The sequence below is a fragment of the Gorilla gorilla genome, chromosome 4, assembly GCF_029281585.2.
Source record: "Gorilla gorilla gorilla isolate KB3781 chromosome 4, NHGRI_mGorGor1-v2.1_pri, whole genome shotgun sequence".
In the NCBI taxonomy this organism is placed as follows: domain Eukaryota; kingdom Metazoa; phylum Chordata; class Mammalia; order Primates; family Hominidae; genus Gorilla; species Gorilla gorilla.
Window position 1 is genome coordinate 62,472,256 of NC_073228.2, and position 18,254 is coordinate 62,490,509.

General features: G+C 45.1%; 1 protein-coding gene across 1 annotated transcript in view; it reads right to left on the reverse strand.

Moving 5' to 3' along the window:
* Positions 1-17,701, reverse strand: part of LOC115934550 (WD repeat domain phosphoinositide-interacting protein 3-like) — a 56,343-nt gene extending 38,642 nt beyond the window's left edge. Inside the window, exon 1 of the mRNA XM_055388618.2 lies at positions 17,549-17,701. The gene's annotated coding sequence lies outside the window, so the exon portion shown is untranslated. The remainder of the gene's footprint in view (positions 1-17,548) is intronic.
* Between the last annotated feature and the right edge of the window lie 553 nt (positions 17,702-18,254).

Sequence of the window (18,254 nt, forward strand, 5' to 3'; positions counted from 1 at the left end):
AGGCTAGAGTGCAGTGGCACAATCTCAGCTCACAGCAACTTCTGCCACCCAGGTTCAAGCGATTCTCCTGCCTCAGCCTCCCAGGTAGCTGGGATTACAGGCGCCTGCCACTGCGCCTGGGTTTTTTTTTTTTTTTTTTTTTTTGAGACGGAGTCTCACTCTGTAACAGCCCAGGCTGGAGTGCAGTGGCACAATCTCGGCCCACTGTGAGCTCCGCCTCCTGGGTTCACACCATTCTCCTGCCTCAGCCTCCCGAGTAGCTGGGACTACAGGCACCCACCACCAAGCCCGGCTAATTTTTTTTTTTTTTTTTTTTTTTGTATTTTCAGTAGAGACGGTGTTTCACTGTGTTAGCCAGGATGGTCTCGATCTCCTGACCTCATGATCTGCCTGTCTTGGCCTCCCAAAGTGCTGGGATTACAGACGTGAGCCACCACACCCGGCCACGCCTGGTTAACTTTTGTAGTTTTAGTAGAGATGGGGTTTTACCATCTTGGCCAGGCTGGTCTTGAACTCCTGACCTCATGATCCACACCCCCCCCCCCGCCTTGGCCTCCCAAAGTGCTAGGATTACAGGTGTGAGCCACCGCGACTGGCCCCCATATACCTATTTTACCTGAATTTTATTATGAGTTGGTGTTAAATTTTGTCAAATACTTTTTTTCTGAAATTAATTGACATTATTTTTTTCTTTTAGCCTTTTAATTTTCAAATACCAAATCAGCTATGTATCCTTGGAATAAACCCCCCTTTGTCATGTTGTGTAATTCTCATATATTAATTCTATTTGCTAATATTTTGTTAAGGATTTTGCATCTTTATTTATGATGGGTATTGTTTGGCAGTTTTCGCCTTTTTTGTGTGTGCTTCCTTTGGTTTTGGTGTCAGAGTAAATATTAACTTCTTAAAATGATTAAGCAATGTTCTTTTCTATTTTCTGAAAGAGTTTGGGTAGGATTGGTGTTATTATTATTATTTTTTTTTTGAGACGGAGTCTTGTTGTGTCACCCCCACTGGAGTGCAGTGGCATGATCTTGGCTCACTGCAACCTCTGCCTCCCGGGTTCAAGTGATTCTCCTGCCTCAGTCTCCCTAGTAGCTGGGATTATAGGCGCGTGCCAGCATGCCCAGCTAATTTTTGTACTTTTAGTAGAGACAGGTTTTCACCATGTTGGCCAGGATGGTCTCGATCTCTGGACCTTGTGATCCACCAGCCTCGGCCTCCCAAAGTGCTGGAATCACAGGTGTGAGCCACCTTGCCTGGCGGTGTTAATTATTTTTTAACTGGTAGAATTGTCTAGTGAAATCATTTGAGTCTGGAGACTTCTTGTTTGTGAATTTTTTAATTACAAATTTAATTTTCTTAATAGCCATAAGGCTGTTCTTATTATCCATTTCATATTGGATGAATTGTGGTAGATTATTTTCATTTTTTTGAGGTATTGGTCCATTTCATCTAAGTTGTTGAATTTATGTAGAACTAGTTTTAGTATTTCCTTACTATCTTTTTAATGTGTATACAATATATATCCCCCATTTCTTTCTTTCTTTCTTTCTTTTTTTTTTTTTTTTTTTGAGACAGTCTCACTCTGTCGCCCAGGCTGCAGTGTAGTGGCACAATCTCGGCTCACTGCAACCTCCGCCTCCTGAGTTAAAGCAATTCTCCTGCCTCAGCTTCTCCCGAGTACCTGGGGTTACAGGCACCCACCATCATGCCCAGCTAATTTTTTTATTTTTAGTAGAGATGGGGTTTCACCATATTGGTCAGGCTGGTCTCGAACTCTTGACCTCAGGTAATCCACCTGCCTTGGCCTCCCAAAGTGCTGGGATTATAGGTGTGAGCCACTGTGCCTGGCCAATTTAAACATCTTTAAGGAAACACATCAAAATGTAACTAGAGGTTGTTTCTAGGTAATGGGACCATGGGGATTTCTATTTCTTCTTTGGCATATTTATATTTTCCACTTTTTCTGTAATGAACATCTATTGTTAAAACAGGTAAGATATTGAGTTTTAGCAAGATAAAATATGCAAATAGAAAAGAAATAAAAGAAATATACCCAACATCAATAGTAGTTGCCACTAGATGATGGCATCATATGAGATTTTCATTTTCAACTTTCTTTCTTTTTTTTTTTTTTGTCTCATTCTGTCGCCCAGGCTTCTGGAGTGAAATGGCACAATCTCAGCTCACTGCAACCTCCACCTCCTGGGTTCAAGCGATTCTCCTGCCTCAGCCTCCCGAGTAGCTGGGACTACAGGTGTGCAACACCATGCCAGGCTGTTTTGCATTTTTAGTAGAGACAGGGTTTTGCCATGTTGGACAGGCTTGTCTGAAACTCCTGGTCTCAAGTGATCTGCCTGCCTTGGCCTCCCAAAGTGCTGGAATTACAGGGGTAAGCCACCTTGCCTGGCAGATTTTCATGTTTAGCTTCGATGTTTTCTGAATTTTCCACAAAAAGCATATATTAGAATTATATTGGTAATATCGCATATTATATCACCCCATATTAGATGAATTGAAAGAGGAGGATAAGTGGTTACATAGTCAGAAGAAGGTTAACTTCAATAAACTAAAACTAAAAACTTCTGTGTTATCATCAACTGCTATAGTGTCTTTCTTTCAAAGATGTCTAATTGTCGGCTGGGCGCAGTGGCTCACGCCTATAATTCCAGCACTTTGGGAGGCTGTGGTGGGCGGATCGCTTGAGGCTGAGAGTTTGAGACCAGCCTGGCTAACATGGCAAAAACCCATCTCTACTAAAAAAATACAAAAATTACCCAGGTGTGGTGGCGCACACGTGTAGTCTCAGTTACTGGGGAGACTAAGGCATTAGAATCACTTGAACCTGGGAGCCAAGATTGTGCCACTACACTCCAGCCTGGGTGACAGAGTGAGACCCTGTCTCAAAAGAAAAGAAAAAAGAAAACTCAGGGGACCCTAACAGCTAGCTGCCTTAACATAGCTGATAAGCTATCAAGTTCAGGTCAATTAAATTTGTTCCATGTTGCTCTACAGGAAGTAGCCAGGACCAGTGTGGTGGGGATGCAATTGGAATTACATTGAGACAGACCTTGAGATAGGAGGAAGGATTTTTGAGTAGTTTGAAATGGCAGAAGATACACTGGTCTTGAACCTGCTCTTCAAATTGTGATGCAGAATTGCAGCCTGGCTTCAGAGGAAGCCTATTAGACAAGTACTGGGTCTCAGCCCGCAGCTCAGACCTACTGAATCAGTGCCTGCAGTTTAAAAAGATGCCCAGGAACAGGCATGGTGGCTCATGCCTGTAATCCCAGCACTTTGGGAGGCTGAGGCAGGCGGGTCACTTGAGGTCAGGAGTTTGAGACCAGCCTGGCCAACATGGTGAAACCCCGTCTCTACTAAAAATACAAAAATTAGCCAGACATGGTGGCAGGCACCTGTAATCCCAGCTACTAGGGAGGCTGAGGCAGGAAAATCGCTTGAACCCGGGAAGGCAGATGTTGCAGTGAGCTGAGATCGTGTCACTGCACTCCAGCCTGGTTGACAAGAGCGAGACTGTCTTAAAAAAAAAAATTAATAAAAAAAGATATTTTAGATAATTTTTTGTGCCTATTCTGCTTATGTAGATAAAAAAAAATTTGAGACATGATCTCACTGTGTCACCCAGGCTGACATACCATACTGAATTATCATATTACTTCCAGTAAAATCTTAGTTGATTCTCTCAGGCTTCTTAGGCTGTCTAACATTTATCATTTCATATGCAAATAATGATAGTTTTGTCTCTTCCTTTTCAATACTTATACTCTTTCCTTCCTTTCCTTTCCCTTTTTTTCCTTTCCTTTCTTTGTTTTTCTTTCTCAGGGCCTTGTTGTCACCCAGGCTGGGGAGTAATGGTGTGATCTAGCTCACTGTAACCTCAAACTCCTGGGCTTAAAGGATCTTCCTGCCTCAGCTTCCTGAGTGGCTGGGAATACAGGCAAGCAGCTAATTTTAAAATTTTTTTTGTAGAGATAAGGTTTCCATGCTTTCTAAGGTTTCTATGCTTTCCAGGCTGGTTTTCATGCCACTTTAGAGGAAGGACTCAGGTTTCCTTTATTTCCTACTTTTAAGAGTTTTTTTTTTTAATTATTATTAGGAATTGTCTGTTGAATGTTAGCTAAAACAGTCCATAAAATGTATTAAGTGCCAGCTGCATGCAAGACCCTAAGTTAGATACAATCAGCCCTCTTCATCAGCAGGTCCACATCTTCAGATTCAACTAGATGAGGCTGAATATTTGAAAAAAGAAACAATAAAAATACAAATAGAAAGTACAATATAACAACTGTCACCATTGTACAATATCTATACATTTTATTAGTGATGACTTAAAGTACATGGGACCAGGCACGGTGGCTCACACTTGTAATCCCAACACTTTGTTTGGGAGGCCAACCTGGGCAGCATAGTGAGATCTTGTCTTTACTAAAAATAAAAATAAAAAATTAGCCAGTGTGGTGGTATGCACCTGTAGTCCCAGCTACTCAAGAGGCTGAGGTGGGCAGATCACTAGAGCCCAGGAGGTTGAGGCTGCAGTGAGCTGTGACTGTGACATTGCACTCCAGCCTGAGCAACAGAGGGTGATCCTGTCTCTAAGTAAGTAAATAAAGTATATGGGGGGATGTGTGTTAGTTATGTGCAAATACTGCACCATTATATGTAAGGGATTGAACATCCACAGATTCTGGTATGCTGTGGAAGCAGTATCCTAGAACCAGTCCCCTGCAAGGTAGCAAGGATGACTGAACTGTGGAAGAATCAAGGCACTGTTAAACAGCATACAATTCCTGTCTTCAAAAAAGTTATCTCATCGGGTAGATGAGACTTATAATGAATAAAAGGAATGAATACAGATTTGGAGCTAATGGTTGTTGTGATGGAGAATCTTAATTGCGTTTTCTTCCAAAACAGATTCATTCTCATAGAAGGGCATCAGAGGAAGATAAAGAAGGATCCTCAATGTCAGACATCTGAGCCCAAGCTAAGCCATCATAATCCCTGTGACGTGCACATATACATGCCCCACCCCAACTAATCAATCGACCTTGTGACATTCCTCCCCTGGACAATGAGTCTCATGATCTCCCAACCCTGCACCTTGTGACCCCTCCCCCGCCCACAAGAGATAACCACCTTTAAGTGTAATTTTCCACTACCTACCCAAATCCTATAAAGCTGCCCCACCCCTATCTCCCTTTGCTGACTCTCTTTGTGGACTCAGCCCACTTGCACCCAAGTGAAATAAACAGCCTTGTTGCTCTCACAAAGCCTGTTGGTGGACTCTCTTCACATGGACGCACATAACAGTTGGGAGTTGGAGACCAGCCTGACCAACGTGGTGAAACCCTGTCTCTACTAAAAATTCAAAATTAGCTGGGCGTGGTAGTGCAGGCCTGTCATCCCAGCTACTTGGGAGGCTGAGGCAGGAGAATTGCTTGAACCCAGGAGGCAGAGGTTGCAGTGAGCTGAGATCGCGCCATTGCACTCCAGCCTGGGCAACAGAGCAAAACCTTGTCTCAAAAAAAAAAAAAAAAAGAAAGAAAGAAATTGGCAATCAAGATATCCTCCACAACCCTCAAATTCTCTGATCCTGATAATTCCATAGGTAAGTTTCACCAAACTTGGAAGGAATAAAACCTCATGTCTTGTGCAAGTTGTTCCAGAAAATAAAAATAGAAAGTTACCCAAATCATTCTGTGGAGCAGGTATAAACTTGATTCTAAAGTCATATAAAACAGTAAAAGAAAATAAAATTAGGCTCATTTTACTTATCAACAAAGATGGTAAAATTCTAAATAAAATGTTAGTAAATCAAATAGAAAAGAGGACAAAAGTCAGGCCCATCAAAATAATTTGACATTAGAAAATTAAGCAATATAAAAGCAAAACATACAGTTATCTCAGTAAATGCAGAAAAAGCATTTGGCAAAGGTAAACAGCTATTTATGGTTAAAAAAAACTATCAGAAAGTTAGGAACAGAATACCCTTAACTTGACATCTACTAAAAACCTACAGAAAGACATTATGGTTAGCTGAGAAATTTCACTCATTTTGCTTTGAATTGGGGAAAAAAGGCAAAGATAGCCATTGTCAAAGCTACATTTAATTGTAGTATTGGAAGTCTTTGCCATCATTATAAGGCAAGAAAAATAAATTAGAGTTATAAGGTTTATTAGGGAAGCAAAAAATTTATGAATAAGAAAGTTCACCAACATTGCTGTGTAAATGATCACTTAAAAAATTAATAGCCAGGCATGGTGGCTCATGCCTGTAATCCCAGCACTTTGGGAGGCTGAGGCGGGCAGATCACAAGGTCCAGAGATCGAGACCATCCTGGCCAACATGGTGAAAACCCGTCTCTACTAAAAATACAAAAATTAGCTGGGCGTGGTGGCACATGCCTGTAGTCCCAGCTACTTGGGAGGCTGAGGCAGGAGAAGCGCTTGAACCTGGGAGGCAGAGGTTGCAATGAGCTGAGATTGTGCCACTGCACTCCAGCCTGGGCAACAGAGTGAGACTCCATCTAAAAAAAACAAAAAAGATTAATAGTCAGGGGTCTCTAGAGAAACAGTCACTAGGGTGCATTCATTCATTCATAAGGAATAAAAAAGGATTTATTAGAAGGAATTGGCTTATGTGATTATGGAGGCTGGCAAATCCAAATCAGCCCAAGTCTGAGTCAATGTCTCAGTTTAAGTCTAAAGTCAGGAAGCTACTGTAGAACCAGGAAGAGCCAATGACTCATTTCAAAGGCCAAGGCCATCAGGCAGAATTCTCCTACTTGGGGGATGGTGAGCCTTTTGTTCTGATCAGGCCTTCAACTTATTGGATGAGGCCCACCCACATTATGGAGGGCAATCTGCTTGACTCAGTTTACCAATTTAAATGTTACGCTCACCCAAAAACACCCTCACAGAAACACCCAGAATAATGTGTGACCAAATACCTGGGCACCCCATGGCCCAGTCAAGTTGACACATAAATCTAACCAATACAGTGTTCCTCCTCACTAAGGTAAAATATTAAAAACTATCCCCAGTGAATCATGCCTCTCTGGATCCATCCCTTTGCAATGTGCCTTTGATTTCCTGCCCACCACCAGGCCCTCAAACATGTGAATGAAGCCATCTTGAAGCCTCTAAGACAGTCCAGTCACCCCACTGATGTCATGTGAAGCACTTTCCGCAGAGAGCTGCCTGAAACTCTGACCCCCCAGAATCATGAGTAATAACATGGTTGTGGTTTTTTTTTTTGAGATGGAGTCTTGCTCTGTCTGTAGCCCAGGCTGGAGTGTAGCGGCCTAATCTCGGCTCACTGCAACCTTCACCTTCGTTCAAGCGATTCTCCTGCCTCAGCCTCCCGAGCAGCTGGGATTACAGGCGCCCACCACCACGCCTGGCTCATTTTTTTGTATTTTTAGTAGAGATGGGATTTCACCATGTTGGCCAGGGTGTTCTCGAACTCCTGACCTCAGGTGATCTGCCCACCTTGGCCTCCCGAAGTGCTGGGATTACAGCTGTGAGCCACTGTGCCTGGCCTGGTTGTGTTTATTCACTGAGATTAGGGAGTGGTTTATTATGCAGCCATACATAAGTGATGTAACTGATACTATTGATTCAATAAGTAATGAGAAAATGTGAATTAAGATATGACACAATAGCACCAGAAATTATTGTGTATCCTGGAATTAACCTAACACAAATGCACAAAATCTTTATGAGGAAAAATATAAAACTCTTTCAAAGGATGCTTTAAAAGACTCAGATAAAAGACACGCCTTTTTTTTTTTTTGAGACGGGGCCTCACTCCATCTCCCAAGCTGGAATACAAGTGGCGCGATCTCTGCTCACTGCAACCTCTGCACCCAGGCTTAAGAGATCCTCCCACCTCAGGCTCCCAAGTAGCAGGGACCACAGGTGTACACGACCACATCAGGCTAATTTTTTTGTACTTTTGGCAGTGATGGGGTTTTGCCGTGTTGCCCAGGCTGGTCTTGAACCTCCTGGGCTCAAGTGATCTGCCCACCTCGGCCTTCCAAAGTGCTGGGATTACGAGCCTGCGCAACAGCCTGGGTGACACAGTGAGACTCCATCTCAAAAAAAAAAAAAAAAAAAAATTAGCTGGGCGTGGTGGCCTGTGCCTGTAGTCCCAGCTACTCGGGACGCTTAGGCAGGAAAATCGCTTGAACCCAGGCGGCACAGCTTGCACTGAGCTAAGATCGCACCACTGCACTCCAGCCTGGGCGACAGAGCAAGACTATGTCTCAAAAAAAAGAAAAAAAAAAAACCCTGATAATAAAGAAGCCAAATGTTCAACTCTCAAAGATGGGAGACCTCAAAGAAATAATTAATAAAAGCAGAAGTGAAAGGGAGGATGTTTGACCTGGTCAATAAAGCAATTTTTTTTTTTTGGTCTTTTTTGAGATGGAGTCTTGCTCTGTCGCCCAGGCTGGAGTGCAGTGATGCGATCTCGGCTCACTGCAACCTCTGCCTCCCGGGTTCAAGCGATTCGCCCGCCTCAGCCTCCTGAGTAGCTGGTACTACAGGTGCGCGCCACCAGGCCCAGCTAATTTTTGTATTTTTATTAGAGACGGGGTTTCACCATATTGGTCAGGCTGGTCTCAAACTCCTGATCTCAGGTGATCCGCCCACCTTGGCCTCCCAAAGTGCTGGGATTACAGGCAGGCGCCACCGCGCCTGGCCTAAAGCAAAATATTGGTTCTGTGCAAAAGGTCAACAAAAAGAGCAAAAGTTTACAAGATGGAGCCTGCACCCATTCAGCTCAGTGTGTCTGGAGAATAAACAATCTCGCTTCAAAATTCATGATCACGCAGCCCTTTTTGCTTCCTAAGAATCCTACTATGTTGCTGTTGACCATTCTCCCTCTTTCTCTCTCTCTTGCTTTCTCTCCAGAAAAGCTATTCAGACTCTCTCCTCTTTCCTCAAACCTCCAACACTTTCTCCTTCATCCTTAGCCTCAGCTGCTGACCTCACTTCTGATCATTCAGAAACCGGGAGAAGCATTTAAGAGTGAACTTCCACCTCTCCACACAGGCAAAACCACCCACCTCCCTATGTTTGTGTCCCAATTCTGTGTCCTCTCCTCTCACCATGGATGGACGGTCCAGGCTCCGAGCCAAAGCCAGGCCTCCCCTGGAGCTCTGGATCCACCATCTGCAGCTTCTCAGGCAGGGCCCCAGCGGCTCCCCTGCTCCCTTGCACCATCAGTCCCTCCCCTCACTGGGTCACTCCCAACAACATATAAATTTAGTGACGTTTCTCCCATGTGGTAAAGTCACTTAGCCTCACTCCTCCCCCAACTACTATCCTATTTGTTTCTTTCCATTCTCTACAAAACTTCTCAAAGCGTTGTGTCTACGTGCTGACTCCATTTGTCTTCTCCCATTCTCCGCTGAGTCCTTCCCACAGACTCTCACCCCAGTCACTCCATGATATGACCTCAGCACTGCCACATCCAATGGTCAATGTTCATTTCTTATTTTTATTCAGTCTTTCAGCAGCATTTGACCTGGCCAATCACTCCCTCTTCTTAAAAATACTTTTCTCAGCCAGGCGTGGTGGCTCACACCTGTAATCCCAACACTTTGGGAGGCCAAGGCAGGAGGATCATGAGAGCCCAGGAGTTCAAGATCAGCCTGGGCAACATGACAAGACCCTATCTCTACAAAAACTAAAAAGTAGCCAGTGTGATGGCATGCACCTGTAGTCCCATCTACTCAGGAGGCTGAGGCAGTAGGATCACTTGAGCCTGGGAAATCAAGGCTGCAGTGAGCCATGATTGTACCACTGCACTCCAGCCTGAGTGACAGCGAGACCCTGTCTCAAAAAGACAAAATAGAAAACTTTTCTCAGCACATTCCTCTGATTCTCCCGCTGCTTCTGGCGGCACAGGTTCAGTCTCCTTTGCCGGTTCTTCCTCATCCTCCTGATCTCTTGACCTTGAAGTGCCCCAGAGTACAGTCTTTTTTTGAGACGCAGTCTTGTCTGTCACCCAAGCTGGAGTGCAATGGCGAGGTCTCAGCTCATGCAACCTCTGCCTCCTGGGTTCAAGCGATTCTCCTGCCTCAGCCTCCCAAGTAGCCGGGACTACAGGCACACGCCACCATGCCCAGCAAATTGTTGTATTTTTTAGTAGAGACAGGGTTTTACTATATTGGCCACGCTGGTCTCAAACTCCTGACCTCGTGAACCACCCGCCTTGGCCTCCCAAAGTGCTGGGATTACAGGCATGAGCCACCAAGCCCGGCCCAGAGTACAGTCTTTAGATGGCCTTTCTACCTATACTTGCTCCCCTCATAAACTCCTACTGCCTCGTGGCTTTAAATACCACCTGTAGACTGATGACTCCCATATTTCTTTGTTTTTTGGAGACGGAGTCTCACTCAGTCCCCCAGGCTGGAGTGCAGTAGCACAATCTCCTCAGCTCACTGCAAGCTCCACCTCCCGGGTTCACACCACTCTCCTGCCTCAGCCTCTCAAGTAGCTGGGACTACAGGCACCCACCACCACGCCTGGCTAATTTTTTTGTATCTTTAGTAGAGATGGGGTTTCACCATGTTAGCCAGGATGGTCTCGATCTCCTGACCTCGTGATCCGCCCATCTTGGCCTGCCAAAGTGCTGGGATTGTAGGTGTGAGCCACCGCACCCAGCCGATGACTCCCATATTTCTATCTCTTGCTGGGTGGGAGTTCTCCTCAGAACTCCATACTCATAAATCCAACTCTCATAAATAGCATCTCAAATGGGCAATATGCTCAAAAGTCAATTCCTACTTTTCTCCCTAAACTTGCTTTCCTGCAGTCTCCACCATCTTAATGTCCAATCTAACCTGGAGGCAAAAACTTTGAAGTCATTCTTGACTCTTTTCTATTACACACCCTATCCAATCTTTCTGCAGATCCAGTCAACCCCCAAATCCAGTTAGCTCTCATCATCTCCCCTGTTACCCCCCTGGTCCAGGCCATCTTCCTCTCTCACCTGAATCACTGCAGCATTCTCCTCACTGGTCTCTTTGGTTCTGTTTTCACTCCACCTTAGCACAGTCTCCACAGAGCAGTCAGAGGGATCCTTTTAAAGTGTAATTCCCATCCTGTCCCTGCTCTGCTCAAAACCCTGTTGTGATTCCCGTTTTAATCTGTCAGATTAAAAGCCAGAGTCTTTCCAGTGACCTACATGATCTGCCTATTATCACCTCCCACTCCTTTCCCCTTGCTCACTCCACTCCAGCTCTGCAGCTGTCTTTTCTGTTTCCTGAACAGCCCAGATTTTGCTTCTTTAGAACCTTTGTATTTGCTGTCCCCTCTGTCTGGAATGTTTTTCCAGGAAGTCACCTGGCTCTCTCCTGCACTTCCTTCCTGACCACCATGTTTAAAAATCACGCAAACACACTTCAGGCCGGACATGGTGGCTCATGCCTGTAATCCCAGCACTTTGGGAGGCCAAGGTGGCTGGATCACCTGAGGTCAGGAGTTCGAGACCAGCCTGGCCAACATGGTGACACCTCGTCTCTACTACAAATACAAATACTAGCCGGGTGTAGTGGCACACACCTGTAATCCCAGCTACTCATCAGGAGGCTGAGGCAGGAGAATCGCTGGAACACAGAAGGCGGAGGAGGTGCAGTGAGCCAAGATCACGCCACTGCACTCCAGCCTGGGTGGCAGAGCAAGACCCCTTCTCAAAAAAAAAAAAAAAATCACACAAACACACTTCTCTTCATATTCCCTTTCCAAGTTTTATTTTTCTCCAGAATACTTTACATTGTTTTAACAAAAGTTCTCTGTTTCCCCCCAACTAGAATGGGTACTTCCTGCAGGTAGGCACTCTAGTCCTCCCATCCAAGTACTAACCAGGCTCAACCCTGCTTAGCTTCTGAGAGCAGGGGAGATCAGGCCTGTTCCGGGTGGTATGGCCCAAGAATTTTGATTCTGTTTTATTCATTGCTGTTCTGTTGATTCTCTTTTGTTCCTCCTCCAAGTGCTCAGAACACTACTTGTACATAATAAGCATTCAATAAATATTTGTTCAATGAATGAATTGTTGAATGAATTAATCTCAGAAATGCAGGACTGGTTCTACATTAGAAAATTTTTCGAAGTCATTCTCTTGTTGTTGTATCACATTAAGAGAGAAAAATTTTGTACTCTAAATCATTTGATAAAATACATACTGATTTCTGTTTTCAAAAACTCTTATCGGCTGGGCGCAGTGGCTCACGCCTGTAATCCCAGCACTTTGGGAGGCTGAGGCAGGCGGATCACGAGGTCAGGAGATCAAGACCATCCTGGCTAATACGTGAAACTCCGTCTCTACTAAAAATACAAAAAATTAGCTAGGCATGGTGGTGAGTGCCTGTAGTCCCAGCTACTTGGGAGGCTGAGGCAGGAGAATGGCGTGAAACCGGGAGGCGGAGCTTGCAGTGAGCCGAGATTGCGCCACTACACTCCAGCCTGGGCAACAGAGCGAGACTCCGTCCCCCTCCCAAAAAAAAAAAAAAACAGTTAAGACCTCAAACTATTAAAATTACAGAAGAAAACCTAGGAAATACCCTTCTCAACATTGGCCTTGACAAAGAATTTTTGGCTTAAGTCCCCAAAAGCAATTGCAATAACAACCAAAATAGGTGGAATCTAATTAAACTAAAGAGCTTCTGCACAGCAAAGAAAACTATCAACAGAGTAAACAGACAACTTACAGAATGGGAGAAATATTCACAAACGATGTATCTAATGTCCAGAATCTATAAGAAAAACTTAAATCAACAAGCAAAAAACAAATAACCCCATTAAAAAATGGGCAAAGGACATGAATAGACACTTCTCAAAAGAAGACATACAAGTGGCCAACAAACATGAAAAAATGCTGATCATCACTCACCATCAGAGAAATGCAAATCAAAACCACAACGAGATGCCTTCTCACGTTAGTGAGAATGGCTACTGAAAAGTCAAACAAATAACAGATGGTGGTGAGGCTGTAGAGAAAAGGGAGCACTTATACACTGTTGGTGGAAATGTAAATTAGTTTAGCTAGCGTAGAAAGCAGTTTGGAGATTTCTCAAAGATCTTCAAACAGAGCTACCATTCGACCCAGCAATCTCATTACTGGATACGTACCCAAAAGAAAACAAATCATTGTACCAAAAAGACATGTGTACTCATATGCTTATTCCAACACTAGTCACAATAGCAAAGACATGGAATGATCCTAAATACCCATCAATGATAGACTGGATAAAGAAAATACGGTACATATACACCATGAAATACTACACAGCCATAAAAAAGAAGGAAACCATGTCGTTTGCAGCAAGATGGATGCAGCTGGAGGCCATTATCTTAAGCAAACTAAGGCAGGAACAGAAAACCAAATACTGTATGTTCTCACTTATAAACGGGAGCTAAACATAGAGCACACAGAGACACAAAGATGGGAACAACAGACACTGGGGACCCTGAAAGGGGTGAGGCAGGGTCGGGGACAAGGCCTGAAAAGCTAACCATTGTATACTATGCTCACTACTTGAGTGATGGGATCAATTGTACCCCAAACCTCGGCATCACACAATATACCAATGTAACAAACCTGCGCATGTACCCCCTCAGTCTAAAATAAAATACATATATATGTACACACACACGGAGAGAGAGAGGGATTGAACATAACCTATCATGCTGTACTTTGGTGAGGTAAAAAGAAAGTTATTTTAAGTAAAATGCGCATGGCTACTGGTTTTCAAAAAGACTATGAACCATCTGACTTTCACCACTTTTTTTTGGCTTCCTAATTCTGAGAGAACAAGCCTATGAGGCATCATAGACAAACAGGTCTAGACACCATATTTTGTGAAGAGTAAATAAAGCAGACACATATTTATATTTCTAACTTTACAGAGATTTAACAATGAATAAAAATTACTCCAGGCAAAATGAGTTTTGGGTCTCATCAAATGTAAAATGTTTTGAAAACTAATCCAAAATATTCACACACACACAATCACGCCAGCAGGAAATACTATTCTTATGATCAAGATTGGAAACATCTTATTTTCCATCTCTTCCCTGCAATCTCATTATGACTAGGTTACATTATAAAAGGGCACTAATGAACATGTGAATTGCCTTTGCATATCCACTCTGGCAGCTGCCTCAGTCCATTTCTGTCAGGTGGGGGACAGCACAGGTGGCATCAGTGGAGTCCTTCTTGAATGACTGCTCTTTTTAACTGTTTTCTTCAATTTCCTGTTACCATTCCTATTTCCTTTATGCTAAACCTCCTGCAGGCAGCCACCTCCCTCTAGCTTTTCACTCTTTCCAGTGTTCTTGGCAGCATGGCTGACGGGCTGGGGAGGCTGTAACCAAGGGGCCTTCCTTCATGGTATGGTCCAGCCTTGGAACCGGGCAGAGGCAGAACGGACAGGGTAGCAGGAAGAACAAACAGGGGTCTGAGGCGAGTTTATACTTTGGGAGCCCCTATTACTGGTCAGTAACATGACAGGTTTTCTTTTCTTTTCTTTTTTTCAGACAGGGTCTCCCTCTGTCACCCAGGCTGGAGTGGAGTGGTGCTATCACAGCTCACTGCAGACTTAAACTCCTGGGCTCAAGCAATCCTCCTGCCTCAGTGCTGGGATTCTTTTCCTTTTTTTGACATAAAGTGAAAAGAAGGTAATGGCAGCGGCAGATACAAGATATATATATATATATAATCTGGGTAGATTCTGGTTTTAAGACATATGACTGCTGATATGACAGAGACTCCCAGCCCTGCTAATTTACTATCTGGGCTAGGTCTAGGCTGCAGCTGCGTTCTCCCTGCCAGCTACTTGGGAAGCTGAGGCAGGAGAATCGCTTGAACCTGGGAGGTGGAGGTTGCAGTGAGCTGAGAGCGAGCCACTGGACTCCAGCCTGGGCAACAAGAGCAAGACTCCATCTCAAAAAAAAAAAAAAAAGCAACTTCCTTAATTTGATGAAATCTGATAAAGTCTAATACTAGCCAATAACAAATAACATAACTAACAGAGAATTATGGGAAGCTTTTTCCCCCAGTGCAAGACCAGACGAGGATGCCTGCTATCACTCTTTAATCAGCATTGTAGTGCAGAAACAATACAGTAGGAAATAAAAAGGCATTAGGATTAATTTTTAAACCAAAAAAATTGTCATTATGTGTATATGACACTATTACATGCCTAGACAATCCCTGAAAACCCCAAAACTGTTTCAATTAATAACTTACTGGATACATTATTGTTATCAACCAGATTACTATATACTAGTATGAAACCAACAGGAAATAATGATCAAACTAGAGAACAGGTATCTATGACAAAAATGAGCCAATAAAGGATCAATTTGCAGATTTAAGATAAACCCTTCAAATAAATATAAAAAAAGGACCCTACAAAAACACGCACAAAATGAGCAAAGCATATGAAGAAAAGTAAGGCCCAGAAGCCAATAAACATTTGCTAAACTCTACCTCACATGAAACCCGCCACTGCAAGTTCCAGGTGAGAGGATCCCTGCAGAAACACTGCGGGGCAGGATCCCAGGAGGCAGGACCACCAGGGAAGTGATGGAGCCCCTGCAGTGGGGAGGGTCTCAGGCCCAAGAGGGCCAGGTGGCTCCAGACCTCCTACTCCAGCTTCCCCTTACTCCCCACACCAGGCACAGCCCCACGTGAGTGCCCCGATGCAGGGAGGATTCTGACTGGCCATGTCTTCTCTGCCACTGTGCAGCCTGCTGAATGGCAGCCTCCTTGCCCATTACATCATTCCAGGCTTCGCTTTCATGGGTCACCTTCTCCCTCCCAACACAATGCCAGAATCCACCCCAGGAGGATAGGGACCGGGAACCAAACTGTGGCACCATGAGTGGAGACCCTGGAGGCAGACATGGGCGTAGGCACAGAGTGGAAACATGCTAGGCCTGGCCAATGGGTGACAAGCACAGAGGATGGGGACATTCAAGGGCAGACACGGGCTGCAGGCACAGGAGAGAAGACCTGGGCTACAATCACAGGGGATCCAGACAGAAAGGGAGCTCGCTGGCTACAGCTGCATGGCAGAGAGGCACACCAGGGACTGACACGGGTACAGGTGCAGGATAGAGGAGTAGGTGAAGGTTGGCGTGGGCGGGGGCACAGAGATAAAGATACCCGAAGGTAGATGTGGCTGTAGGCTGAAGGGTGGAGTCACAAGAGTCCTAATGTGGGCTGCATGGACAAGGGCTGGAGACACAGGAAGACAGGCATGGGAAGCAGGCACACTCAATGACAGGCCTCTGCTGCAGTAACAACAGACGGAGATACTCAACGAAATAGACTGGCTGCACGTACAAACACTGGGGATACGAGTTTCGGGCATAGTCTCCCGGGAGAAATGATCCAGAAAAAGGACAGAAATGGGCTGAAGGCACAGGGGAAGGAGACACACGAGTGCAGACATGGCCCAAAAAGCATGGATGAAAACACTGACTGTGGACACGGATTAGGGGGACAGAGAATGTAGCAAACATAAGCTGGCATGGGCAGAAGCTCAAGGGACAGACGGACAAAAACATCAGAATGGGCTGCAAACACAGGGATTGAGGCACTGGAGGACTGCTACTGCCTGAAGGCTAAGGAGATGGCAACATTCAAGGCAAGCAATGTGCTGCAAGCACACAGGATGGAGACTCACACGGCTGGCACGGGCTGCAGGACCAAGAAATGGAGACTTCTGACAGGAGGCATAAAGTGCAGGCAGAGGACAGACCAGGTGACAATACACAAGGGCAGACGTGGGCTTCAGTCATTACGGGATGGTGATACTGGCGAGAAGATACAGGCTTCAGGCACAAGGATGGAGACACACGCGTGGCTGACACTAAGTACGTAAGTATTTAAGTACGTTAAGTACATAACTACATGTACATAAGTACATGAAAAACCCACCACAATCCAAAAATGGTGGCTATGAATATGTGAATTAAGCCAGGTAACACGATACAAAATCAATCTATAAAATCAATTAGTTTCTTATTTACCAGCAAGAAAGAAATGTGAAATATAATTAAGGTACAATGACCAGACTAAGAAACAACTATCTGCACTACAAACGACCCCATAAACGATTAATTTATAGAATACCTTTTTAAATTCTTCAAATCAACGTAAGAATACAAATGACCCAACAGAAAAGCCAGCACTGAAAATGAAGACAAAGACGCAAAGGCCAACAAATATTCACAAAACGTCACTTCACTAACATTTCCAGTTCCAGATGACAGGAGGCCCTCAGGGACTCAGGAGGCAGGAGCACAGGGAGGTGACAGCGCCAGCAGCAGGAGGGCGGGCCTCTGCCTTGGCACGAGCGCGGGGCCACAGCTCCTGGTGGGCTGCGGGGGCCGGGAAGCCCGAGCAGCCTGGCGCTCCTGGCCCCTGCACACGCTTCCCTCCCTCCACCCCGTTCCTCTCTCTCTCTGTGCCTTGGGCCCCGTGGGATGCGCTCACATCCAGACTCACCAGGCCCGAGACGTTGGGAGAATGGAGAAGCGCTTGCGAGCCAAAAGTCCTCCAGGAGCACCTGAAGGAAGCTTCGCCTGCACCTGGGACACCCTTCCCTGATGCTGGCCTCAAGGCAGGCGCACCGCACACGCTTCCGGTCCATGACGACCACAGCTCAGATGACCACGCAAACCCACCCTCCACGAAGAGAAAATGGCGGAATGGGCCTTCGCCTCCCTTTTATAACGGCTGTACGCAACCGCTGTATCTTGGAAGCTTGGTTTTGATTGGGTGAGAAGGAACTTTTTTCGACAACTCTTATTGGATAATAGTCTCCTGCTCTGACTGGATAATCTTAACTAATCAGAGTTGGAGACTTATCCAATCTGTGTTGTAGTACAGAGTCTGCTCTCATCCTATCAGAAAGAGGCTTCCAGGGTATGTCATTTGAATACAGACATTATAAAAGGGAGGCAAAGATCTGCACCTGCCGTGGAGGTTGGGCTCATGTGCTCCTCTGCATTGGAGTTAGCCAAGGAGCGTGTGCAGAACACTTGCCTCATAGGCCAGCCGTAGAGAAGGATGTCCCAGGTGCAGGCGAAGTTTTGTTCATGTGTTCCTGGAGGATTTTTCCCGTGGCAAGCGCTTCTCCATCCTCCAGCATCTCAGGCCTGGTGAGTCTGGATGTGACCGCTTCCTATGGGGACCCCAGGCACAGAAAGAT